This window comes from Bombina bombina, chromosome 9 (assembly GCF_027579735.1).
Source record: "Bombina bombina isolate aBomBom1 chromosome 9, aBomBom1.pri, whole genome shotgun sequence".
Lineage (NCBI taxonomy): Eukaryota > Metazoa > Chordata > Amphibia > Anura > Bombinatoridae > Bombina > Bombina bombina.
Genome location: NC_069507.1, coordinates 53,879,770 through 53,907,703, shown reverse-complemented (window position 1 = coordinate 53,907,703; position 27,934 = coordinate 53,879,770). Strand labels below are relative to the sequence as shown.

At 40.2% G+C, this 27,934-nt stretch overlaps 1 protein-coding gene across 7 annotated transcripts in view; it reads left to right on the top strand.

The window, feature by feature from the left end:
* ZMIZ1 (zinc finger MIZ-type containing 1) overlaps positions 1 to 27,934 on the top strand; it is a 528,960-nt gene that overhangs the window by 294,402 nt on the left and 206,624 nt on the right. For 2 of the 7 annotated variants that reach the window (XM_053692111.1, XM_053692109.1), the window contains one exon: positions 20,879 to 20,949. The exons of the other annotated variants lie outside the window; for them this stretch is intronic. The gene's annotated coding sequence lies outside the window, so the exon portion shown is untranslated. The remainder of the gene's footprint in view (positions 1 to 20,878; positions 20,950 to 27,934) is intronic. 7 annotated transcript variants of the gene reach the window in all.

Here is a 27,934-nt window from a genome sequence, read left to right as displayed (position 1 = left end):
AAAATAACGCTGTTATTATAATTATTATGTATTAAAAACATAAAGAAGACCCTTACAACATCAACTTTCAGCAGACCTTCCCTATATTAAATTCACAAAGAAGTTTAGTTTTGATCTTTAGTTATTTGTGAATTACCAGCAGTGATGTCAGTTTCAAGGGACAGTATACACCAATGTTCATTTAACTGCATGTAATAGACACTACTATAAAGAAGAATATGCAGAGATATGGATATAAAAATCCAGTATAAAACCTTTTTAAAAACTTACTTAGAAACTCCCAGTTTAGCACTGTTGATGTGGTTAGGCTGGGACACCCTCTGAAAGGGGCTGGAAAAGCAGGAAGGGCAGACAGTCCCCCATTCCCCTGCATATGAAAAGACCCATTACACATCCAGGAATCTGTAGACATCCGTGTACATCTAAAACTTTGGGGCCAGGTTTGGAGTTAAAAATAAGCAAAACTGTATATTTTTACAAAAACACTCCAAACATTGGCTATATAAATGGATCATCTACAAAACATTTATGCAAAGAAACATCTAGTGTACAATGTCCCTTTAATCACTCTGCTGCTTGAGAGGGTTTCATTGTGTTGCTACATAATGCATTGTAGCCCTCTCAGGCAACTAAAGTGTTAAACCTATGAAGCCAAGAGAATCCTACACTGGTATCAGCTGTCTGAATGTGATAGATTTGATCTGTATCTGCCTTACATGTTCTAGGTGTAGGAGTGATTAACAGCTGGCATGTCTGTACACAGTATCCCAATCACACACACTAATAAATAAAGGGCTAGTGTAGGTTGTGATACGAGTAATGTAATGGTGAAACTGGTCACAAGAGCTTTCAGTCTGAAAGTAAGAGGTGCATAGGACTTTAATCAGTTTGCTCTCTCCCTGCAAGCTTGCTGTGTTTAATACAGGATTCAAAAGGCAGCTTAGGTTAATTCTACTCTCCAGCCAGCAGAGAGAAGCCAGTATGTTATAGATCCAGCAGTGCTCTGCTGACCAGTAGCAGAGTGGTATGTAACCTTTTCCCAGCCAGAAAATATTCTTTGTAGCCCCACTGGTAAAACATAGGATACATTGCAGGACACAGTGTATTTAGTGCTTGTTCTATATTTTTTATGTCTTAGTAACAGATATACATACTGCATATGGACATGAATTCTCAAGTAGGGTTACCCGAACTGTGATTTACAGAATCCCAGTGTTCCACTCTGTGTAGATGTATATTGTCCCAAAACCTTTCATTTTCTGTTTGTACAAGATGCTAGAACAGCATAGCCTTGTAAAACAGGTTTAGCACACTGAGGGTCTGCAAAGTATGCATTATTTAACTGTGAAAGGGGCATTGATAAGGGACGACCTTTGTACTGGGTTTCAGCATGGCAGTACCTATTGCTTTATAGAAACTAAAGACCTGGAGAAGTGGAATTTAAAGGGACAGTCTACAATATAATATTTTTTATTGTTTAAAAAGATAGATAATTCCTTTATTACACATTCCCCATTTTTGCACAACCATCACAGTTATATTAATATGTTTACCTCTGTGATTACCTTGTATCTAAGCATCTTCTGACAGCCCCCTGATCACATGACTGTGACTATTTATTATCTATTGACTTGCATTTAGTACTGTGTTGTGCTAAGTCTTAAATAACTTCTTGGGTGTGAACACAATGTTGTCTATATGGCCCACATGAACTAGCAGTCTCCTGTTGTGAAAAGCAAATATAAAAGCATGTGATAAGAGGCTGTCAATAAATAGAGCCTTAGAAACCGCCAGAAATTTAGAGGTTTAAATGCTATAAAATATATTAATATAACAATGTTGGTTGTGCAAAGCTGGGGAATGGATAGTAAAGGTGTTATCTATCCTTTTCAACAATAACAATTTTTGTGTAGACTATCCCTTTAAAGGTACTGAGTGCAGAGTACTCTTTCCTCAGATCAACCTGATATCGTTATATGATGGAAACTAAAACTTTACACTTATTTGATTCAGTTCTTAAAGAATTATCGTTTAATCAAATACATCTGCATACTATTCTCAGGCTAATCATTGCTTTGAATCTATCATAAACCGCATTTATTTACCATTTTAATGGCACCCTTTTTCAACCATGGTTTGTACATTAATTTAACTAATGTTTAACCAACAGACAGTAATGTCAAAACAAAACTTCATATTGTGTTTTCGTTCTTTATTTCATATGCTTCTTCTTTGGTTAACTCTGCAAATTATAGTTATCTACTGACCTTTGAGAGGCTAGGGTACATGTCAAGAACCTTTAACCCTACAGCATTCTACAGAGTGATTGCTTATTTGCCACATGAGAGGCGCTAAATTAAAATGGAGTCATTTGAATGCAAAACAATACAAATACAGTGACATCTTTAACCCTTTGACAGGGTTAATTTGTCTACATCGGATCAACGTTCCGATGTAAACAAATTGAAATCCCTTGATCGTGCATGCAATCGCGAGATTTATATGATAGGATCTAGTCAGGGGGGCGTCTCTCTGATGCTAGTCACGCCCTCCAGACCGATGGCATCCTGGAAGCGCCGTTGGCTTCAGGACAGCTAAACGGCTAGGGCATTCTATTACGTCCTAACGGCGCTAAAGCCCGGTGCGGTTAGGACGGAATAGAACATTATAACGGCGTTAAAAGATTAAATAATAATTATAATAATAATTTCTTCTAAAGATGTGGTAAAACCACGGGTTCATCTTAATTACTGTTGGGAATACCACTCCTCGCCAGCAGGAGGAGGCAAAGGGCACCACAGTAAAAACTGTTAAGTATCACTTCCCAGCCCATAAACCACAGTCATTCTCTTTGCCTCTAAGTGCATGGAGGAGGTGAAGTTTACGTATAATTAAAATATTTTTTGCAGTGAAGATGGATTACTTCAAGCAAGCTGCAGGGTATAGCCTTACTCCACGTTAGTCTTTGCGGTCGAGCTGTGGTGGCTTTAAAGCAGTGGAGAACTTTCAAAGTGGTGCTTCCTGTGTTTTCTTCACTTACGCTGCCCTGACCTCAGATATCTAAGTTAGTTACTTTGCTATCTGCTCTGGACCTAGTCTCTGTGAGCAAGAGGTGTCCTCTCATACTTAGAAGCTGTCTTCATGTCGGACAGCTGAGCAGGTAAGTGCAGGTCTTCCTAGTGGGAGAGGGGCACTTAAGATTCCCTGCGGGGATATACGAAGGACGATGTTAGCTCATCTTTGGAGTCAGGGTTTACTTTGACATGTTGTAGGCACAGTGTGTTTGGGAGACAGTATGGGACACTTTGTGTTTAACTGAGGGCTCGTTTTGTGTAGGGGCGCTGAGCTGATGTTTAGTTTTGCATTTCTGTTCTGATGGGCGGTTTGTTATAACCACGCCCTCTCCTCAGCATCCGCGGGAGGTTTTTGCGCCTTCCAGACGTCTGCTTACGTCATCGGGCCTGCTGTCCTTGCTCTGTTCGCTGCAGAAGCCATTTGCATATACGGCTGCATGGTGAGGGAGAGCATAGAAGTTGGGAGTTCTGCTTCAGGTGGTGGTAAGGGCACCTCGGTGTACTGAGGTGCGGAGAGAGACTAATTCGGAGGTTACATTTTTCATAAATAAATTTATTTGAATTGGTTCTTTTTCAATCTAAGTAGTTTGATCTCTTAGTTTTTAGCTGATTAGCGCTAACATTTTCGGTTGGCTGGGGTAATAACCAGACATGTCTGATATGGATCAGGAGTTTGCTCAATTTAATCCTTGTTTATTTTGTTTAGATGCACAGATTGCAGCCCTTATGCAGTTCTGTTCTTCCTGTGTTAAACAGGCAGAGCAGGGTAAAGATAATTTCTTTAATGTGGAGCCTAATGTCTCTCAGGAGGATGCTGTGCATGTGTTACCAGGGCTTTCCCCTATTTCGTCCCAAGCCTCTATGGCGTCTAACACTGTGTCCTGCAGTTCCTCTCTTACTCCCAGTGGAGCATTTTTAAAGACAAAGACTGCTGCAAAGGTATCCTCAGCAGTATCTACAGCTTTGGCCGAGTTTCCCAGGTTTTCAGCGAAGAGCAAGAGGAAATCTAAAAATTCAGAGACTAGGGTGTTTGTTACTAATTCTTAGGTCCCTTTAAGATCTGAGGATGAGGAGAACTCTCACTCGGAGGGTGAAATTTCAGATTCAGACAGTGTAATGCCTTTCTCTGATGGTGAAGGGTCGTCCTTCAGGTTTAAGCTGGAACACCTCCAGTTACTATTAAAGAAGGTTTTAGCTGCTTTGGATGACTCTGAGACTCCGGCGGTAGTCACGCCTAAGAAGTCCAATAAACTATTGTTTTTTTTATGTTCCTTCCTCTTCGGAGGTATTCCCTGTACTGGATAGGGCTAAGAAGATTATAGCCCAGGAGTGGGAGAAGCCAGGAGTGGCTTTTACACCGTCTCCGGTGCTTAGGAAAAAGTTTCCAGTAGAGTCATTGATTAAGGAATCTTGTGCTGCGGTACCCAAGGTAGAGGGTGCCATTTATACTTTGGCCAAGAGAACTACTATACCTATCAAATATAGTTGCTCCTTCAAAGATCCAATGTATAAGAAGATGGAGGCCTATTTAAAAAATATTTATGTACATCTTGGTCTTCAATGGCAACCAGTGGTGTGTATTGCCACAGTAACTAGTGCAGCCTCATACTGGTTTGAGGCATTAACGGATTCTCTGCAAGAGGAGATGCCTCTATATGAGATCCAGAACAGGATAAGAGCTCTCAAGTTCGCCAATTCTTATATCGCTGACGCGGTTCTGCAGGTTCTTAGATTGGAAGCTAAGGCATCAAGTTTTGCCGTTTTGGCCAGGCAGGCTTTATGGTTAAAGCCTTGGTCAACCAACGTTTCGTCCAAGGTTAAACTGATGGCTTCTCCTTATAAGACCTTATTTGGACCAGGTTTTGGCGGAAATCATTTCTTATATCACAGGCGGGAAAGGGTCTTTTTTGCCCCAGGATAAGAGAAGCAAACCAAAGGGATGTCAGAGTAATTTTCGTTCCTTTCGGAACTTTAGAGGAAAGTCATCCTCGGCCTCGGCCAAACAGGATAATAATAAGCCATCCTGGAAGCCGAACCAGCCCTGGAGTAAGGGGAAGCAGACCAAGAAGCCTGCGGCAACTCTAAATCTGCATGTAGGGGTTGCCCCCGATCCAGGCATGGATCAAGTAGGGGGTAGACTTTCTCATTTCGCCCAGGTTTGGTTAAGAGACGTTCTGGACCCATGGGCGGTGGAAATTGTTTCTCAGGGCTACAGGTTAGAATTTAACGGTAGTCCTCCAAGGGGCAGGTTTCACCTTTCCAGGTTATCTGCAAACCAGATAAAGAGAGAGGCGTTCTTTAAATGTTTTGGACCTGGGAGTGATTGTAACCGTTCCAAGATTGGAATAGGGTCTGTGATTCTACTCAAACCTGTTTGTGGTTCCCAAAAAAGAAGGGACCCTCCGCCCAATTCTAAACTTAAAATGTCTCAAAAAATTCCTCAAGGTTCCGTCCTTCAAAATGGAAACCATTCGGACAATTCTTCCCTTGATCCAAGAGGGTCAATATATGATGACCATAGATCTAAAGGATGCGTACTTACACGTTCCCATTCACAGGGATCATCACAAGTTCCTGAGGTTGGCATTTCTGAATCGTCACTTTCAGTTTGTGGCCTTACCCTTCAGTCTGGCCACGGCTCCCAGGATATTCTCAAAGGTCCTAGGAGCCCTATTGGCGGCGGTTCGATCCAGGGGGTAGCAGTGGTTCCCTATCTGGATGACATTCTGATTCAGGCCCCTTCCTTTTCTCAGGCAGCATCTCTCACAGAAAGGTTAATGGCCTTCTTCTGGTCTCACGGGTGGAAGGTGAATCTGGAGAAGAGTTCTCTGGTTCCAGCAACAAGAGTAGTGTTCTTAGGGACGATCATAGACTCTGTCCAGATGAAGATCTTCCTGACGGAGACCAGAACTTACAACTTCCTATTGCCTTGCCGATCTCTTCAGGACATGCCTCTTCCCTCAGTTGCCCAATGTATGGAGGTAATTGGTCTAATGGTGGCTGCTATGGACATTGTGCCATTTGGCCGATTTCATCTGAGAGCTCTGCAGTTGTGCATGCTCAAGCAGTGGAATGGGGATTATACAGATCTATCTCCAAAGTTAGTTCTAGACCAGAAGTCGAAGGATTCTCTCAAGTGGTGGCTATCTCGGGATCACCTGACGCAAGGCACCTGTTTTCGGAGACCTTCTTGGGTGATAATAATGACAGACGCCAGTCTAATGGGCTGGGGCGCAGTCTGGAATTCCCTAAAGGCTCATGGTCTTTGGACTCGAGAGGACTCAGAGCTGCCAATCAACATCTTAGAGCTGAGAGCAGTTTACAGGGCGCTGTTGGCCTGGCCTCAGCTTTGAACCAGTTCATCAGGTTCCAGTCGGACAACATAATTTCAGCGGCGTACATCAACCACCGGGAGGACCTCGGAGTTCTCTAGCTATGACGTAGGTGTCTCGGATTATCCAGTGGGCTGAGGACCACTGTTGTTGTCGGTCAGCCATCCATATCCCGGGAGTAGACAACTGAGAAGCGGACTTCCTAAGCAGACAGACTTTTCATCCAGGGGAATGGGAGCTTCATTCGGAGATATTCTCCAGACTGATATTCAGATGGGGGACTCCAGACCTGGACCTCATGGCGTCTCGTCAAAATGCCAAACTTCCAAACTATGGATCCAGGTCGAGAGATCCTCAAGCGTGTCTGATAAACTCACTGGAGGTTCCTTGGAACTTCAACATGACCTATCTGTTTCCACCGTTTGCTCTTCTGCCTCGGGTGATTGCTCGCATAAGACTGGAAAGGGCCTCGAAGAGTTTGGTATGCGGATCTGGTGGAGATGTCATCTCTATCCTTCCCCTGAGGAAGGACCTTCTTCTTCAGGGACCTTTTCTTCATCCAAATCTCGTTTCTCTGAAGCTGACTGCTTGGAGATTGAACACTTGATCCTATCCAAGCGTGGGTTTTCAGAGTCAGTAGTTGAGACTATGATTCAGGCTCGTAAGCCTGTTACCAGGAAGATTTACTGTAAGATTTGGAGTAAATATTTCTTCTGGTGTGAAGACAAGGGATATTCTAGGTGTAAGGTTAGGATCCCGAGAATTGTATCTTTTCTTCAGGAGGGCTTGGAGAAAGGTTTGTCTGTTAGCACCTTGAAGGGTCAGATTCAGCCTCTTCAGTGTTATTGCACAAGCGTCTGGCGGAGGTGCCAGATGTTCAATCGTTTTGTCAGGCCTTGGTCAGAATTTGGCCTGTGTTTAAGGTGGTGGCTCCCCCTTGGAGCCTCAATCTTGTTCTTAAAGTTTTGCAGCGGCGTCCGTTTGAGCCAATGCATTCTCTTGATATTAAGCTTTTATCGTGGAAGGTTTTATTTCTGTTGGCCATTTCTTCGGCCCGAAGGGTGTCTGAACTGTCTGCGTTACAGTTTGACTCTCCTTATCTTATTTTTCATGCAGATAAGGCTGTTCTTCGCACTAAGTTGGGGTTTATTCCCAAGGTTGTATCTACTAAGAATATTAACCAGGAAATTTTTGTTCCTTATCTGTGTCCGAAGCCTTCTTTGGATAAAGAATGTTTGTTACATAATTTGGACGTGGTACGTGCTCTTAAGTTTTATTTGGAGGCGACTAAAGACTTTCGTAAGTCTTCTGCTCTTTTTGTTTGTTTTTCTGGAAAGAATAGAGGTCAGAAGGCTTCTGCCTCTACTCTTGCTTTTTGGTGCGAGGTGTGATTTGCATGGCATATGAGTCCTCTGGGAAGCAGCCTCCAGAGAGAATCAAGGCTCACTCCACCAGAGCTGTAGCCTCTTCTTGGGCTTTCAAAAATGAAGCTTCCATGGAGCAGATTTGCAAGGCTGCAACTTGGTCTTATACCTTTTCAAAAATGTACAGATTTGATACTTTTGCCTTCGCTAAGGCAGCTTTTGGGAGAAAGGTTCTTCAAGCAGTGGTGCCTTCTGTTTAGGCATGCTGTTTTTTTATCCCTCCCTATTCATCTGTGTCCTCTAGCTTGGATATTGGTTCCCAACAGTAATTAAGATGAACCCGTGGACTCACCACATCTTTAGAAGAAAACAAAATTTATGCTTACCTGATAAATTTATTTCTTCAAGATGTGCTGAGTCCACGGCCCCACCCTTTTTGTTTTGTGGATGTTGACTAAACCTCAGACACCTCCGCACCTTGTGTTGCTTTCCTTTCTCCATTTACTTTCGGTCGAATGACTGGGGTTTATGGGTAGGGAAGTGATACTTAACAGTTTTTACTGTGGTGCTCTTTGCCGCCTCCTGCTGGTGAGGAGTGGTATTCCCAAAAGTAATTAAGATGAACCGTGGACTCACCACATCTTGAAGAAATAAATTACTATTATTATTTATTTATTTGTAAAGCACCACCAAATTCCTTAAAGGGCCATAATACCCAAATGTTTAAACACTTGAAAGTGATGCAGCATAGCTTTAAAAAGCTGACTAGAAAATATCTCCTGATCATCTCTATGTAAAAAAGAAAGATATTTTACCTCAAAAGTTCCTCAGTAGCCACCTCCCATTGTAAAGGATTTCTAAGCAGCATATTATTGTGTAGGATGAGCCTCGTGAACTCTCATATTATTTCACCAATCAGGTAAAGGAAGCTTACTATGAAATATCATGAGAGTTAAGTCAAATCTCATGAGATCACAGTAAGAGTTCATGACTTCAGCACTGCTGATGCTGATTGGCTGCTGTTCATTTCTTCATTTTATTTTTTATTTTTACCTGCAGCTGGGAGCAGCTGAGTATAACTTTTTACACAGAACTTACTCTGCTGAGCTGAGGAGATTGTGAGGTAAAATATCTTCCTTTTTTACATAGAGATTCTCAGGTGATATTTTCCTGTCAGCTTTTTACAGTTATACTGCATCAGTTTCAAGTGATTTAGCATAGGAGTATTATGTCCCTTTAAGCTTTTAAAAAATTATTTGCAACACAGTGTTTAATTGCTGGTATATTGCTATATAGCAATGAAAAAGCAAATGTGTCCTTTAAAGTTCTACACCTTGCTTAAAAAATTACTTGAGCACAGCACCTTATTCACTCTCCCAACTTTTTTTTTTTTTAAAGCTGGTTTCTAAGATTTTATGCAGCAGATATTTTCCATTCGTACGAGTAACATCAACCACAAAAAAATAAAACGCCAGTTTCCAGAGAGACGTATGGACCATTAGCCAACCAATACTGAGTAAAGCCTTTCGCCGCAGCCTCATGTAGACGCTACAGAATAAATGACTGTTTGCCGTGCTGCCTCAGGATTTCTGCGCTCTGATTTTACCAAGCCACGTTCTGTTTGCCTTTTTTATTCTCACTTTTGTAAAACGAGCTCCCTCACTTGGTGTTAGTTTAAAGCAAGATAAGATAAAAAACATTTAGGAATTTCTTTGTTCCCTCTAACCTACCTCTTTGTTTCAGGTTTTTCTTTTAATATGCTGTCAGATAAGAAAAAAGCACAAGCTTGATCTAGGTTTTTTTTATGAAAGTGAAACGTTTTATTTTTTATAAACAGATCTAATCTGCAAGAAACCTTCCATTTTTCCCCTGAGGATTTTCAATTTGTTCCCCTCAAGAACATTTCTGTGGAGAGAAAAAAAAAAGTGTAATTTTTCTTTACTTCTAAAGTTCAGAAGGAACATCATAAAACTTGTTTTTTGCCACCAGACCTTTGTTTTTTTGCTGCTTCTAACTTAATCGAAAGCCAGATGTTATTTTATATCTATAACAGCATATGACAGCAATACACAAATCACATTGTGAACCTTTCACGTATTATGGTATCGGCCTCTGGTTATTCAAAACCAACCTTCAGGGACTCTTTAAAGGGACACTTAAGTCAAAATTAAACTTTCATGATTCAGATAGAGCATGCAATTTTAAACAATTTACACTTTATTTCCATTAACAAAATGTGCACAGTCTTTATATATTTACAATTTTCGAGTTACCAGCTTCTACTGAGCATGTGCAAGAATTCACAGAATATACGTATATGCATTTGTGATTGGCTGATGGCTGTCACATGATACAGGAGAAATAGAAATAAATAGAACTGTGGAATTTGTCAGAAAATCTACTCTTTTGAAGTCTAGACTAAGTTCTATTGCATTGTCTTTTTATTATGCATTTGTTGATTATGCAAATCTACTGTATTTACTGGTCCTTTAAAGGGACATATTTATTGTAGTAGTTTCTTAATGATTTTTTAAGGACATTGTAATATAAAAATGGTATAATTGTAATATATAAATGGTACAGTTGAGCTCAAGAGCAGAAGACAGACAGCCAGCCAATCAGGAGTGGCAGGTATATTGGGTCCTTGATTTCGAAGTATAAACAGTGGCAGAACTACTGGGGGTGCAGTGTTCGCAATATATATATATATCCCTTAAAAAAGTGTGTGCTTACTGAAGTAATGCTACATATGTATCACAGTCAGGAATGTTTTGTTTCTATTAATACCTTACCAGGAACTCTGCTCTACTCTCCTTTCATTAGCCGAAGAACGGTTAGACTAAAAAGGGTGCTCTTGCAATTAAAAAAAGTACTTTCCAGAAGACTGTCAATATTTTTGTAAATGGCGATTAAGAGCCATGTTCCATTTTAGTGTATTGTTTCTGTGAGCTTTTTTCAGTGTTGTGCATTTCATAGATTATGCATTTGCAGGCTGATAGCATTAGAATTACAAGTTTTTCTTCTGTTATGTGTGATCAGTCCACGGGTCATCATTACTTCTGGGATATTATCTGCTCCCCTACAGGAAGTGCAAGAGGATTCACCCAGCAGAGTTGCTATATAGCTCCTCCCCTCTACGTCACCTCCAGTCATTCTCTTGCACCCAAAGACTAGATAGGAGGTGTGAGAGGACTATGGTGATTATACTTAGTTTTTATAACTTCAATCAAAAGTTTGTTATTTTACAATAGCACCGGAGCGTGTTATTACTTCTCTGGCAGAGTTTGAAGAAGAATCTACCAGAGTTTTTCTTATGATTTTAACCGGAGTAGTTAAGATCATATTGCTGTTTCTCGGCCATCTGAGGGAGGTAAAAGCTTCAGATCAGGGGACAGCGGGCAGTTGAATCTGCATTGAGGTATGTAGCAGTTTTTATTTTCTGAATGGAATTGATGAGAAAATCCTGCTATACCGTTATAATGACATGTATGTATACTCTACACTTCAGTATTCTGGGGATGGTATTTCACCGGAATTACTCTGTAAAAGTACATTAAACCTTTTAATAGGTATTTAATTCATGTTAAACGTTTTTGCTGGAATGTAGAATCGTTTGCATTTCTGAGGTACTGAGTGAATAAATATTTGGGCATTATTTTTCCACTTGGCAGTTTGCTTGTTTTGCTTATGACAGTTTCGTTTCTCTCTCACTGCTGTGTGTGAGGGGGAGGGGCCGTTTTTGGCGCTCTTTGCTACGCATCAAAAAATTTCCAGTCAGTTACACTTGTATTTTCTGCATGATCCGGTTCATCTCTAACAGAACTCAAGGGTCTTCAAACTTCTTTGAAGGGAGGTAGATTCTCTCAGCAGAGCTGTGAGATTTATGTAGTGACTGTGTTTTAAAAATCGTTGCTCTGTGAATTTTATGTTTAAAATTTAATTAGTGTTGCTTTACTAATGGGAACAAACCTTTGCTAACAAGTTGTGTTGTTTTTAAAGAGTGATGCTATAACTGTTTTTCAGTTCATTATTTCAACTGTCATTTAATCGTTTAGTGCTTCTTTGAGGCACAGTACGTTTTTGTTAAATAAGATTGTAACCAAGTTGCATGTTTATTGCTAGTGTGTTAAACATGTCTGATTCAGAGGAAGATACCTGTGTCATTTGTTCCAATGCCAAGGTGGAGCCCAATAGAAATTTATGTACTAACTGTATTGATGCTACTTTAAATAAAAGCCAATCTGTACAAATTGAACAAATTTCACCAAACAGCGAGGGGAGAGTTATGCCGTCTAACTCGCCTCACGTGTCAGTACCTGCGTCTCCCGCCCGGGAGGTGCGTGATATTATGGCGCCTAGTACATCTGGGCAGCCATTACAGATAACATTACAAGATATGGCTACTGTTATGACTGAAGTTTTGGCTAAGTTACCAGAACTAAGAGGCAAGCGTGATCACTCTGGGGTGAGAACAGAGTGCGCTGATAATTCTAGGGCCATGTCTGATACTGCGTCACAGCTTGCAGAGCATGAGGACGGAGAGCTTCATTCTGTAGGTGACGGTTCTGATCCAAGCAGATTGGATTCAGATATTTCAAATTTTAAATTTAAATTGGAAAACCTCCGTGTATTACTAGGGGAGGTCTTAGCGGCTCTTAACGATTGTAACACTGTTGCAATACCAGAGAAAATGTGTAGGTTGGATAAATACTTTGCGGTACCGGCGAGTACTGACGTTTTTCCTATACCTAAGAGATTAACTGAAATTGTTACTAAGGAGTGGGATAGACCCGGTGTGCCGTTCTCACCCCCTCCAATATTTAGAAAGATGTTTCCAATAGACGCCACCACACGGGACTTATGGCAAACGGTCCCTAAGGTGGAGGGAGCAGTTTCTACTTTAGCTAAGCGCACCACTATCCCGGTGGAGGATAGCTGTGCTTTTTCAGATCCTATGGATAAAAAATTAGAGGGTTACCTTAAGAAAATGTTTGTTCAACAAGGTTTTATATTGCAACCCCTTGCATGCATCGCGCCGATTACGGCTGCGGCAGCATTTTGGATTGAGTCTCTGGAAGAGAACCTTAGTTCCGCTACGCTGGACGACATTTCGGACAGGCTTAGAGTCCTTAAACTAGCTAATTCATTCATTTCGGAGGCCGTAGTACATTTAACCAAACTTACGGCTAAGAATTCAGGATTCGCCATTCAGGCACGTAGGGCGCTGTGGCTAAAATCCTGGTCGGCTGATGTAACTTCTAAGTCCAAATTACTTAATATACCTTTCAAGGGGCAAACTTTATTTGGGCCCGGTTTGAAAGAAATTATCGCTGACATTACAGGAGGTAAGGGCCACGCTCTACCTCAAGACAAAGCCAAAGCTAAGGCTAGACAGTCTAATTTTCGTCCCTTTCGGAATTTCAAAGCAGGTGCAGCATCAACTTCCACTGCACCAAAACAGGAAGGAGCTGTTGCTCGTTACAGACAAGGCTGGAAACCTAACCAGTCCTGGAATAAGGGCAAGCAGGCCAGAAAGCCTGCTGCTGCCCCTAAGACAGCATGAACCGAGGGCCCCCGATCCGGGACCGGATCTAGTGGGGGGCAGACTCTCTCTCTTCGCCCAGGCTTGGGCAAGAGATGTCCAGGATCCCTGGGCGCTAGAGATCATATCTCAGGGATACCTTCTAGACTTCAAATTATCTCCCCCACGAGGGAGATTTCATCTGTCAAGGTTGTCAACAAACCAAATAAAGAAAGACGCGTTTCTACGCTGTGTACAAGATCTATTATTAATGGGAGTGATCCATCCGGTTCCGCGGTCGGAACAAGGACAAGGGTTTTACTCAAACCTGTTTGTGGTTCCCAAAAAAGAGGGAACTTTCAGGCCAATCTTGGATTTAAAGATCCTAAACAAATTCCTAAGAGTTCCATCGTTCAAAATGGAAACTATTCGGACAATCTTACCCATGATCCAAAAGGGTCAGTACATGACCACAGTGGATTTAAAGGATGCTTACCTTCACATACCGATTCACAAAGATCATTACCGATATCTAAGGTTTGCCTTCTTAGACAGGCATTACCAGTTTGTAGCCCTTCCATTCGGATTGGCCACGGCTCCAAGAATTTTCACAAAGGTTCTGGGTGCCCTTCTAGCGGTTCTGAGACCGCGAGGAATTTCGGTAGCTCCGTACCTAGACGACATTCTGATACAAGCTTCAAGCTTTCAAACTGCCAAGTCTCATACAGAGTTAGTTCTGGCATTTCTAAGGTCGCATGGATGGAAAGTGAACGAAAAGAAGAGTTCTCTCTTGCCTCTCACAAGGGTTCCATTCTTGGGGACTCTTATAGATTCTGTAGAAATGAAGATTTATCTGACAGAAGACAGATTAACAAAGCTTCTAAATGCATGCCGTGTCCTTCATTCCATTCAACTCCCGTCAGTAGCTCAATGCATGGAGGTGATCGGCTTAATGGTAGCAGCAATGGACATAGTACCCTTTGCACGCCTACATCTCAGACCGCTGCAATTGTGCATGCTGAGTCAGTGGAATGGGGATTACTCAGATTTGTTCCCCACTCTGAATCTGGATCAAGAGACCAGAAACTCTCTTCTATGGTGGTTTTCTCGGCCACATCTGTCCAGGGGGATGCCTTTCAGCAGGCCGGACTGGACAATTGTAACAACAGACGCCAGCCTTCTAGGTTGGGGCGCTGTCTGGAATTCTCTGAAGGCTCAGGGACAATGGAGTCAGGAGGAAAGTCTCCTGCCAATAAACATTCTGGAATTGAGAGCAGTTCTCAATGCCCTTCTAGCTTGGCCCCAGTTAAAGACTCGGGGGTTCATCAGGTTTCAGTCGGACAACATCACGACTGTAGCTTACATCAACCATCAGGGAGGGACAAGAAGCTCCCTAGCAATGATAGAAGTATCAAAGATAATTCGCTGGGCAGAGTCTCACTCTTGCCATCTGTCAGCAATCCACATCCCGGGAGTGGAGAACTGGGAGGCGGATTTCTTGAGTCGCCAGACTCTTCATCCGGGGGAGTGGGAACTTCATCCGGAGGTCTTTGCCCAAATACTTCGACGTTGGGGCAAACCAGAGATAGATCTCATGGCGTCTCGCCAGAACGCCAAACTTCCTCGCTACGGATCCAGATCCAGGGATCCGGGAGCGGTTCTGATAGATGCTTTGACAGCACCTTGGAACTTCAGGATGGCTTATGTGTTTCCACCCTTCCCGCTGCTTCCTCGATTGATTGCCAAAATCAAACAGGAGAGAGCATCAGTGATTCTAATAGCGCCTGCATGGCCGCGCAGGACTTGGTATGCAGATCTAGTGGACATGTCATCCTGTCCGCCGTGGTCTCTACCTCTAAGACAGGACCTTCTGATTCAGGGTCCATTCAAACATCAAAGTCTAACTTCTCTGAAGCTGACTGCTTGGAAATTGAACGCTTGATTTTATCAAAACGTGGTTTTTCTGAGTCGGTTATTGATACCCTGATACAGGCTAGGAAGCCTGTTACCAGAAAGATTTACCATAAAATATGGCGTAAATACCTATACTGGTGTGAATCCAAAGATTACTCCTGGAGTAAGGTTAGGATTCCAAGGATATTGTCTTTTCTACAAGAAGGTTTAGAAAAGGGTTTATCGGCTAGCTCATTAAAGGGACAGATCTCAGCTCTGTCCATCTTGTTACACAGGCGTCTGTCAGAAAATTCAGACATCCAGGCCTTTTGTCAGGCTTTAGCTAGGATCAAGCCTGTGTTTAAAACTGTTGCTCCGCCATGGAGTTTAAACTTAGTTCTTAACGTCTTACAGGGTGTTCCGTTTGAACCCCTTCATTCCATTGATATAAGATTGTTATCTTGGAAAGTTCTATTTTTAATGGCTATTTCCTCGGCTCGAAGAGTCTCTGAGTTATCAGCCCTACATTGTGATTCTCCTTATCTGATCTTTCACTCAGACAAGGTAGTTCTGCGTACTAAACCTGGGTTCTTACCTAAGGTTGTCTCTAACAGGAATATCAATCAAGAGATTGTTGTTCCCTCCTTGTGTCCAAATCCTTCTTCAAAGAAGGAACGTCTTCTACACAATCTGGATGTAGTTCGTGCCCTCAAGTTCTACTTGCAGGCAACTAAAGATTTTCGCCAAACTTCTTCCCTGTTTGTCGTTTATTCTGGACAGAGGAGAGGTCAAAAAGCTTCTGCTACCTCTCTCTCTTTTTGGCTTCGTAGCATAATACGCTTAGCCTATGAGACTGCTGGACAGCAGCCTCCTGAAAGAATTACAGCTCATTCCACTAGAGCTGTGGCTTCCACTTGGGCCTTTAAGAATGAGGCCTCTGTTGAACAGATTTGCAAGGCTGCAACTTGGTCTTCGCTTCATACTTTTTCCAAATTTTACAAATTTGACACTTTTGCTTCTTCGGAGGCTATTTTTGGGAGAAAGGTTCTTCAGGCAGTGGTTCCTTCTGTATAATGAGCCTGCCTATCCCTCCCGTCATCCGTGTACTTTTGCTTTGGTATTGGTATCCCAGAAGTAATGATGACCCGTGGACTGATCACACATAACAGAAGAAAACATAATTTATGCTTACCTGATAAATTCCTTTCTTCTGTTGTGTGATCAGTCCACGGCCCGCCCTGTTTTTTAAGGCAGGTACATATTTTTTAAATTATAATTCAGTCACCACTACACCCTTGGCTTCTCCTTTCTCGTTGGTCTTTGGTCGAATGACTGGAGGTGACGTAGAGGGGAGGAGCTATATAGCAACTCTGCTGGGTGAATCCTCTTGCACTTCCTGTAGGGGAGCAGATAATATCCCAGAAGTAATGATGACCCGTGGACTGATCACACAACAGAAGAAAGGAATTTATCAGGTAAGCATAAATTATGTTTTTTCTTTCTTTTTTGTAGGGAGGGGGGGTCGCAATGCGTTTTTTTTAAATCACCTCATATGTGTGGAACTCCTAAAACCACAAAATATCAAATACTCTGGTATACAACTATTTTCAACCTAATCAGAGGCGTAACTAGAAACCACAGGGCCCAGGTGCAAGAATCTAAGAAGGGCCCCCCTACCCCCCCAAAAAAAAGGTGAATTTGATTTCTTGTCTGCAAAAGGAGGTACCCTGTGTCCACAGTCTGTGAGATGGTCTAACCCCCTATTACTATATATAGTGACACTGTTTAACCCACCAGTACTGTATCTAGTGAGTTAGTGACACAGTCTGTAATCTGCCGGTGAGATGGCTGGCCTGACCCTACCCGCCCCAGTACTTTATAAAGTGACCACAGTAGTCAGTGACATGGTCCAGCCTCCCCTAGGGTTGCCACCGTCCCTTAAAATACACTTATAAGTCTGTATATAGTGGTACTGTATAGTGACACTGTTTACCCCCTGCCCCCCCCCCATGCTGTAGTAACAAGGTCTGTAATTTGCTGGTTCCACAAACATACACACACACACACACACACACATACATGCATAAATACACACACAGTCACATACATACATAGAGTACACACACACACATACATGCATAAATACACACACACAGTCACATACATACATAGAGTACACACAGACACATACATGCATAAATACACACACAGTCACATACATACATACACACATACACACACACACACACACATAAACACCAATGGGTAAGGTAAAACATAAACACTAACCCCTGTAGTCAAAGACACTAGTAAAGCATCATGTCACACTCACATATCATCAGTGCAGGCAGTTGCAGGTCAACGTTTGTTTATTGAGAAAGGAAAAAAACTTTTTTTTTTTTGCCCCTGACCAAATGTGTTGAGCTACCTCCCAGTAGTGCATTGCTGCACTGGAGCTTTCCTTAGCTATGTGTTTAATCCCTTAGCAAGGGTTAAACACATAGTCAAATGAAAGCTACAGTGCAATAATAAAATGATCTAACATATCACAGCATTTTTATGCACTTTTATATCCCAGGATCATTATTGCTACTGAACTATTTCTAGATGTTTTGGAAATATCTTCTTGTCAATTTAAGTGTAACTTTATTTTACCTACTAAAACTTTAATAGGTTTTCTGTTGTTAAAGAAAAAATTCTAAAAACAAATCTTGCGCTCTGTTGACAAAATATTGACATAAACAATTGTGACAATTTATTGAACCTTTCGCAAAGTCCGTGATCTGTTATGAAAACATTTAGAAGAATTGCTAAAAAAAATATAAAATCTTATAAAGTGATTGGCTCAGTCTAGGAGTAAATGTATATGTGTCCCTAATTGGTCATAACAGAAGAAATAAGATAAACATACTTCACAGACTTTTTAAGGGCTACAAAACAGTGGACATTTTGAGCTACAAAACACACACATCTGTGTGTGTGAGTGTATCTATGTCTATCTTATCCATCTGTATGTATGTGTATCTATATATATATCTTATCTATCTGTATGTATGTATGCATATATGCGTATCTATGTCTAAATTATCCATATGTATGTAGGTATGTGTATCTATATCTATCTTATCTATCTATCTGTATGTATGTATGCATATATGTGTATCTATGTCTAACTTATCCATATGTATGTATGTGTATCTATCTTATCTATATGTATGTATGTATGTATGGTTATCTATATCTATCTTATCTATCTGTATGTATGTAAGTGTATCTATATCTATCTTATCCATCTGTATGTATGTATGTGTATCTATATCTATCTTATCCATCTGTATGTATGTGTATCTATATCTAGAATCTAGATCACTAGGGGATCCAACTAAAACATTCAGACACTGCTGGTAAGTTTAGTCTATTGGAAGAATGCAGAACGTTGTCATTACAAGTGTCCCTGTAATACATGATATTGTAGACTGCAATCTCCATTACATGTTTATAAATTCAAACTGGAGCTAAGTAAAAAAACAAAGCCTGTCTACTAGTCCTTTGTCTACTAATATAAATAATATACTTCAAATCACCGTGACCAGTGTGGCCCCCCCAGCCCCCTTCAGTCTGACAGACAGTGACTCTGAGCTGAGTGAGCTCACTGTGAGTGACCATGCCCCCCGTGGCCCCCCGTGGCCCCCCAGCCCCCTTCAGTCTGACAGACAGTGACTCTGAGCTGAGTGAGCTCACCGTGAGTAACCGTGCCCCCCCTCAGTCTGACCCTGAGTAGCTCACCGTGCCCCCGGGCCTGCGGCCCCCCTCCCTCTGTGTGAGCAGCTTTAAAGCTTACCTAAAACCTCGGATTCCACTCCGTTCTGTTCTCCACATAGTCACTGGCTGTGACACTTCTACGGGCCTGCGGTTGCCGCGCTACTACACTAGCCAGAGACTGCCACTGGACCCAGCCAGACGTTCCACGGCACACTAGTCCAGACTCGATTGACTCCTGCTACTGACTGACTGCTGCACCGCACGTGCAGTCACGATACAATTGTTGCAGCCAGTCAGTCAAAAATGTGCATGCGCTCCAAAATGGAAAGTTCCGACCGGGGCAGGCAGCCAGCAGCAGACAGCGCCCGCCACCCAGACATCAAATAAAGTGAGGGTGACAACAATTGTGCTGCTGCGCCTGGCTGTCCCCTGGTCATTGCAAATAGTGATATTAGTGAATCGAACAGGTTCATTATAAGTTTTTTTGGGGGGGGAAATAAAATTAAAAAAAAATAATAATAAAAAAAAATACAATTACCTGCCTTGTTGGGCCCCCCTGTTTGGGAGACCTGCTGGGCCCGGTCGCAATGGCGACCTTCGCATCACCATTAGTTACGCCCCTGAACCTAATATTGTTTAAAGGGACATTCTAAAGCAAATGCTCTAATTCTTTTGAGCATGTAAATGTTGTAGTATTAATCCTAGCTTACTATGAATTTAACCTCCATAAAGGTGATAAAAACATAGGTAAAAGGCCTACTCAGGAGATGCAGTTGTTCTGCTGTGAAGCTGCACACCATCAGCAGTCTGGAGCTTCTATTTTAAACAAAGCATCTAATCATTAGCCGTTGTACTACTTGGGAGCTGCAATGCTTGAGGGTCCCTAATGGGTCTTTATCTATGTGTTTAATCCCTTTAAAGCAGCTAAACACATTGAAGGGACAGTGTATTTATTGCAAAATTGTTTTCCCTGTAATGTATTTCCTGTGACTTGTTATACTATTTACATGGTTTAAAATGTATGGAAAATTGTTCATTTAAGTTTATTTTGTATATGAAATAGCTGTTTCTGCTAATTGAACCCACAACCCAATAAAATGGGCTGAGTTTGAAGAGAGCGCGGACCTCATTATCTAATATTTCTCATGGTTTACTAAAAAATAACTATACTTAGTGAGAACAATGGAAATTAACATTTTAGTACCAACCCTCTCTTTCATTTTAGTTACCAACCCTCTCTTTCAAAAGAGAAGGCTCCTATAGAACAGAACAGATGAAATTTGGGAAAAGATAAAAAAAAAAAAAATGTAAACAGCTTTCTAATTTACTTATATTACATTTTCTTCATTCTCTTGGTATCTTTTGTTGAAATGCTGGAACACAAGCCCAGGAGCGTGCACATATCTGGAGAACTATATGGCAGCAGTTTTGCTACAATGTTATCCATTTGCCAAAGCACTAGATAGCAGCACTATTTCCTGTCATCTAGTGCTCTAGAAACCTACCTAGGTATCTGTACAGCAAAGAATACCATGGGAACAAAGAAAATTTGATAATAGAAATAAATTGGGATATTGGGTTTCATATCCCTTTAATGCCGTCTAGATGTTGTACCTCTGTGTAAGCTACTAAAGACACTTGATGCTCAAAAATGTTCTTCCATATAAAATACTGATTTGATTTTCAAAATGTATCACATTGCTGTACTGTATTGAATAATGGATATTTCTGTGCTGAATAAACCATTTTTGTTTCCTGTGGGACTTACTCTTGTTAGCCACTGAGCAATAGATACAATATTGGTTGCTCTTTTCTTTTAGTTTCACTTTAAATTTAAAACAAATTTGACTTAAACCTTTTTTTTTTTTTTTTTCTTTCTTTCTAGGATGTATATATAGTTACTAAATAAACCTACTTTTTGTTTCCATGCAGGAGATGCACGTCTCTCCACCACTACAGCTGCATGAATCTTTTAATGAACCAGTGACTATTTATACTTCAGGGTCAGTTGTGCACAAATATTTCTTTCATTCTAGTTGTATTATAAATGCTTATACTGTACCTTTTGCATGCTGCTATTTCGTATACCTTATTGAGTGAATCCAGTTTATGGCTTTGTAAGGAGGATGTTGGGATAAATACGGATATAGCTAGAACCTAGAGTGCTGCCCAGCTGAGCTTACAATCTAGAAATTTTAGTTATTGCTCTGTTTAATGCAACACCCTTTTGTTGCCCGTGGCAGCAAAGGGTTAATGTTGTTCTGCTGCTCCTAGCCAGCGGCAGTTCAAGGATAGTGCAGCGGTTTTGTTTCTGATTCCCTGGTTACTGTATGGCTAGAGCTGGGTGGGGATGCAATGAGCCAGTTATTTTCCATCTTTCAGGCAGAGCAGTGTCTAAAATTCACGGTGTCCTAGCTTCAACTTCCCCCAGTCTAACTGCTGCAGTGTGTGCTGTACTCTTCCCCCCCCCCCCCCCCCTTGCCCTCTCTGTTCAAATGGATTCTCTAAGCCTCAGATTTGCACACGGCTAAATACTTCAGCCAAGCGGGCACATCCGGATGCAGCGTGACTTAATGAAAATGCATCGCCTTGAAAGACACTGTTTGTCTAGTCTGTAGCACTCTGCAGAGGGTCTGTCCCCTGTACAGGGCGCAGGTGCCGATACCTGCACCCTGCTTGTTTGTGTAAATAGATGAGTGTTTTGAATGAAACTAAGGAAATAATATTGGAATGAAATAATTCATAATACAGAAGGATAGAATTCTCTAAAAATTATAATCTTATTTCTTGTTTCCCAACTGTGACCCCCTAACCAAAACATACAGTGAGGATATCAGTGCTCTAGCGCCATTATGAAAAGCATCTGCACAGGGCCTTAATTATACAGTTGCTGGTCCTGTCTACAGATCAATAAAGCTGTGTATCAAATGTTGCAGAACACCAATAAAAGCATTAGTTTGTCAATGTCCCCATATCCTAGCTCTGCAACAAATCATGCTGTACAATCTAAATACTGTATTGTCTTTACGCAAGAGATTTTTATGTTGCAATAATATATTTTATGGGTTTGTAGAACGCCCTCATTTGTGTAATGTGTTGCAGAATACGCATGCTTCTTTTTTTTAAGTGGACAGACAAGTCGTAATTAAACTTTCATTTTTCAAATAGAGCGCACAATTTTAAGAAACTTTACAATTTTATGTAAAGAGATATGAAAACCCCAAAAATTGTTTTGTGATTCAGATGGGGCACACAATTTAAAAAAAAAAAGTTTCCAATTTACTTCTATTATCAAATTTGCTTTGTTCCCATGGTATTCTTTGTTGAAGAGATACTTAGCTAGGTGTCTAGAGTACTACATGGCAGGAAATAGTTCTGCCATCTAGTGCTCTTGAAAATAGATAACGTTCTTGCAAAACTGCTGTCATATAGTGCTCCAGAAATGGGCCAGCTCCTAAGCTTATGTCCCTGGTTTTCAACTAAAGATACCAAGAGAATGATGAAAAAATATAATAGAAGTAAATCTGAATCAGGAAAGAAAAAAATGTAGGTTTCATATCCCTTTAATTTTGACTTTAGTGCCCCCTTAAAGATTTTTTTTATTTCAATTAGTTTTTCATGCAAAACAAAATATTGGTGATGTTAACACATCCTTTTAATGTATGGTGTTCGATTGTATGTTATTTCATCAATACAATTTCTTCAATGTCTCCCACCATTTTTGCAAAGCAAGTTTTTGCAGAATTCCAGTAAGCCTGGCTCCCTGGCAGTGATGAACTCTGCTGCTTTCTGCTAAACTGATTTAACTCTCCTCGCTCTATTAAACTCCCCGGGATATTCTCTGACACAGAACCCACATAATACAGGCGTTTTAATGATAGCAGAGGTGAGAATGAGAGCGGTACTGTAATGTCATTAGAGGTGTTACAACATCAAATGAAACCACCGCCCGCTCTGAGCAGCTATGATTTGCACTGAAGCCATCAGCACCATGCGAGCAGCTAATGAAAACAACGTAACGGCCTTCATCCGAGGGTTTACATTAGGATTTACGTTTAGTCTTCTGTGTTTGCAAGCGTTCAGATTTCTCTATTAATTCCGCTGTGTTCCAAAGCAAGTTAGATTGCAGTCAAAAGGCAGAAAACCTGCTCTCTACTTCCCATTACTAGCGTAGAAAGACTAAGCCCAATGCAAAGGCACCTCTAGTTATTGCTAAAATAAGATGCTAAATTTGTGAAACGCTAGAATTTACCAGTGCAACAAATAAAGGAGACTTTGAGTCATAAAGTATAAAATAATTCATGTTCCTTTATTTGCCTGCAGCGTATGCTGAGCTCCTCAGGCCACTCGCAGCAAAACGCTATTTTTTCAATAAGGTGACGCTTCCACCTCATAGCCAATAGCTGTGCGGCCTAGTAGGCATTATGCTGGAGAGCTAACACGCTATTGGCTAAGATGACCTCACTGAAAAATAGCATTCTACCGTGGGTGGCCTGAATCGCTCAGCGCCGCATATACTGCAGACAAATAAATGAACTTTCAGCATAAAGTATTTTATATTTCATGATTGAAAATCCCCTTTATTTGTTGCACTGGCAAATTCTAGTGTTTCAAAAATGCTAGTATTTACCATCACTTTAATTTATCACTTTCCGTACACACACACGATTCTTTATATTATCTCTGTAAAACAAAGCGCAATACATAGAACCATTGAAAATTAACATTTTATTGCTTATCTCTTCTACCTTCTACTGGGAGTGGAACATCTGCTGGCTATGTTTACATAGGTTTTCTTTCACCTATACTTGTATAGAAACTTTCAGAATAGGTAGGAATACCACAGGCAAAATCACCTATTTCAAATACTGAAATAAAGTAAAAGCAACTATTTGTAAAAATGTATTACTCCCCAGCAGGTAAAATGAATAATTGGAAAGAAATTAATGTGGAGAAAAATTTAGAGTAAACTGTCCCTTTAATAATAGTTTTCGAAAGCTTTATTTTATATTGTGTCCAAGAGCAAGACAACAAAATAGACAAGGTAGACAAGGTCAGTGAGCGTGCTACTGTCATTTCCCATTGAAACGATTGGCTGCACTATATAGGTGGTATCAGGTGTGTTTAAAATGTTTTCAACCAACACTTTGTAATGACAGATTTTCCCTTATTGTTTGTGGGAGACTAAGAGCAGAATAATGTGTTTTAAGACTTTTGCAAAGTATTTAAGCACATAGTAAAATCCTACTTAGTGGAATGCTGCCTATAGGGTTGTGTGACTGACGCTTCTGATTAGCTGACCAAACTATACAGTTGGACCATACCTGTATGTTTAACCTTTTCAGAGGGTAAACACGCAAGCTTAAAGTGAATGTAAATTTTGATGCTAAAGTGCCTGGTTTTTAAAAATTCGATTAAAAACAGGGGCACTTTAATTCATCAAAATTTACATTTCACTCATGTTGTGAAAAAAAACCTTACCTTTTAAACTTGACAGCAGTTCCAGCTTCCTCCGGTCGTCGCAAGCCATTGCTGATATCAGAAATTATGGATAGGTCATCCTCCAATCACGGCTCCCTCCCCGGGGAATCAGTATCTGATTCAACGCTGTGATTGGAGGAAGCCGGAATCCTCATTATCCTTCCTGGTAAAATATTTTATAAATAAATAAAATAAATACATTTTAGACCCAAGAAGAGGCAATCCACAGTTGTGGCCTTTTTTATGACTTTGTGCAGTGATGATATAGAGTAGCTCTTTTATTTCCAGACAGGAATCTTAATGCATTTTTTCAGTTTTTAAATCTTTTTTTTTTTTTTTTGTTCACCAAAACGATGGACCAAGAATTGGCTCCTAATATGACAGCTATCTTCTATTCTGCAGGGCTAAAACCCCCTTAATGCATTAGGAGAGGTGTTTTTAATCTTCCCCCTATTTTGATAAAGAAGTTGAACTGGCCACTTTTTCCGCGCCGGCAGATGTGAACTCTTAGATAGTGTGATGGGAGATGAAGCCTTTGAATAAGTACAATGAGAAAGCTCTCCTGTTAGTTGGAACAAAGGGTTTCACTAGCAGTATTCAAGGTGTCTAGTTACAGAGCGTTACTGCAGCTACAGACCTCAGTAGTGGAACCTAGTTAACAAACCATTCTACGTTTGCTGCTGGGAAATATGGAGCGGATTACATGTGTCTGCTGTTAGATTCATGTAGGGAATTTAAGGTTCAGAAAATTGTGTTATGGACTTTATAGAATTTCTAAAAATTGACATTTTTATTTAAAAAAGATTCAGTGCTATGTGCTAAATTTCACAGCTGGCATTTTTTGTGTGTGTTTTTTATTTTTAAATTTCCTTGTAATGGTATCAAATTTTTCTTTTTTAAACCGTCCTTGGAAACACTGGAACTAAAATTCCCTTTTACATTAAATTGACACTAAACATAATGAGATTGTACAGTGCAGTCAATATTTATGTCATCCTCTTTCCTGTTATTTAAAGGGATAGGAAAGTCAAAATTAAACGAATAATTCAGATAGAGCATGTTATTTTAAGACAATTTTAAATTCACTTCTATTTTCAAATGTGCTTTGTTCCCTTGGTATCCCTTGTTTAAAAAGTATACGCACATATCCTACTCTAGTTGGAGCTGCTGCTGATTGGTGTCTGCACACACCTGTCTCTTGTGATTGGCTAACTAGATGTGTTCAGATAGCTGCCAGTAGTAAGTACAATGCTGTTCCTTCATTAAAGGATAACAAGATAATTAAGCAAATTTAATAACAGAAGTAAATTGGAAAGGTATTTAAAATTGTATGTTCTATCCCGATTATGAAAGAAAATTTGGGTGTTTATTGTCCCTTTAATTCTGAAAATTGAGGGCTTTCCAATTCCTGTTAGAAGCAGAAGTATGGACCTCACAATTACCACTACTATATTCTACACAGCCATTGGTTGCACACTGATGGGGACTCATAGTTATGCCTAATTGGCCTGAGCAGAGAAGGAAGTTTAGGTTACAAAATGGTGGCATCCATGTATGGGCACTAACATTTTACACTTATTGTTTTCAATATTTAACAACTAAAATATTTTTTTAAAAATGCATCTTCATATTATTCTCAGACTAACCTTTGCTTTGAATGCATCTTTCAGACTAACATTTATTTAGTGTTTAATGTCCCTTTAAATGTAGTATATCTGTATACTGTCAGAGTCCTCTCACAATTCTTTCTCTCCTATCTGTCTCTCCTCCTTTTTTTTTCTCTATCTCAAATTGTTTTTGCTAATGTTTTTCTATGTTTACTTGCCCCTGGCTTCACAAATATAGCTGGCTTTTAAGTCTCATATATTTCCCTTCACTGTCTGCTTCACAACTATAATGGTACATGGTTATACAGAAGTATTACTGCGCACTTGGCATCATATCTCTGTGGGTGAGCAGAGGGTAAACACAGTTGTCTAAAGTAATAGTGCCATAAAAAAATGCCCAAATACATTTAAACATTTTTGTTTTGCACTTGTCGTTTTTAAATGATTTGATTTTGTAATGCTGAGAGATGTTTCTGATACATAAATAGCTGTAATGTTTATTTAATATATGAGGACACATTTTTGTGATTAGTTAAATGCAGTGAAAAGTCAGTTCTCTTTGGCATAAATTAGATTTTTCTACAAGGCATTCTTTGTTTTTTGTTTTTTTTCTTAGCACTGCTAGTTTGCTAATTTACACTGCAGTCCAAAACATCCACTATCGTCTGAGCATCTCTTGTTTCTTATCGCCTTTTTACATGCAGAGAATACAAGTGTGGCACATGCACTGTGCGTCTGCTGTGAAAAGGGTTAAACATAGGGATGTGAAATGAAAAACAACATGTTTCCTGTTTGCTGCAGGCTGTAAAAATGGTTGGAGAGGATCATCAGATCCCCCCACACTCCCCTCCCTTCACAGGAAGTGTATGGTCCTCACTGCTGTGGAAAATTAATGCTGCAAAACTATCCAGATCAGTCTAAGTTTGGAATAGAATTGTCATAACTGGTTGCTATGAAATATAGCTGTGGCTTTGCAGTTTGGATAGAAGCTGCAATTATCATAGTTTATAAAAATCATACTGTTTTGGTTTGTTTGTTTTTTTAATTAAACTAATCACATGTAAAATGTGTACAGTAACCGCACAAGATCAAATCAAGATCCATCTATTCTGATAATTTGGGGTGCAATAGGAATGTGGGCGCATGGAGACAAAGCATAAGACTTACAGGAATACTAGTATTATAGCAAAAGATGGGTTAGCTAACATCAAAGCTGAATAAAAAAAACTAATATACAAAGTATGGAGTTTGATATTTTTCTCTAAGTGCTGTGTGCTCTGCATAGATGGTGGATAATAGATTACTGTAGAATTGAGCTATCATAGTTCAAGGGTGTAGGCAAGTGTACAATTAAACGTTTCATTAACATGTCATGGTCTGTGCTTGCTAAAGGGGGAGGGATATTATCAATAGGTTACGTATCACTTGTTGCTTAACTGGAACAAGGTATTAGAATATAACTGTTTAAACATAACAAAAATAATACATTTTGATGGCTGATAAGAGAGATATATAGCATTAATGAATTCTTAGGATAACATTATGCATATTACAGATATTTCTGGATTATGTTCTATTATCATCCATCTTCTTTGGAAGTCTCCATCAATCTACCACACTTTCTGTGCTTCTCAATATTAGTCCTTGACCTTCCAACCTAAATCCATGACTCCTTGCTGTGGTCTTGCTGTTTTTCTGATAATCTTTTATTCTCATCATTTACACCACTTAAAGGACCACTAACTACAGTAGAATTGACAAATTTCAAATTAAACCATATGCTGTGAATTCTTGCACATGCTCAGTAGGAGCTGGAGCTTCAGAAAGTGTGTATATAAAAAGATATGCACATTTTGATAATGGAAATATATTGGAAAGGGTATTTTTTTAATTTAAATTG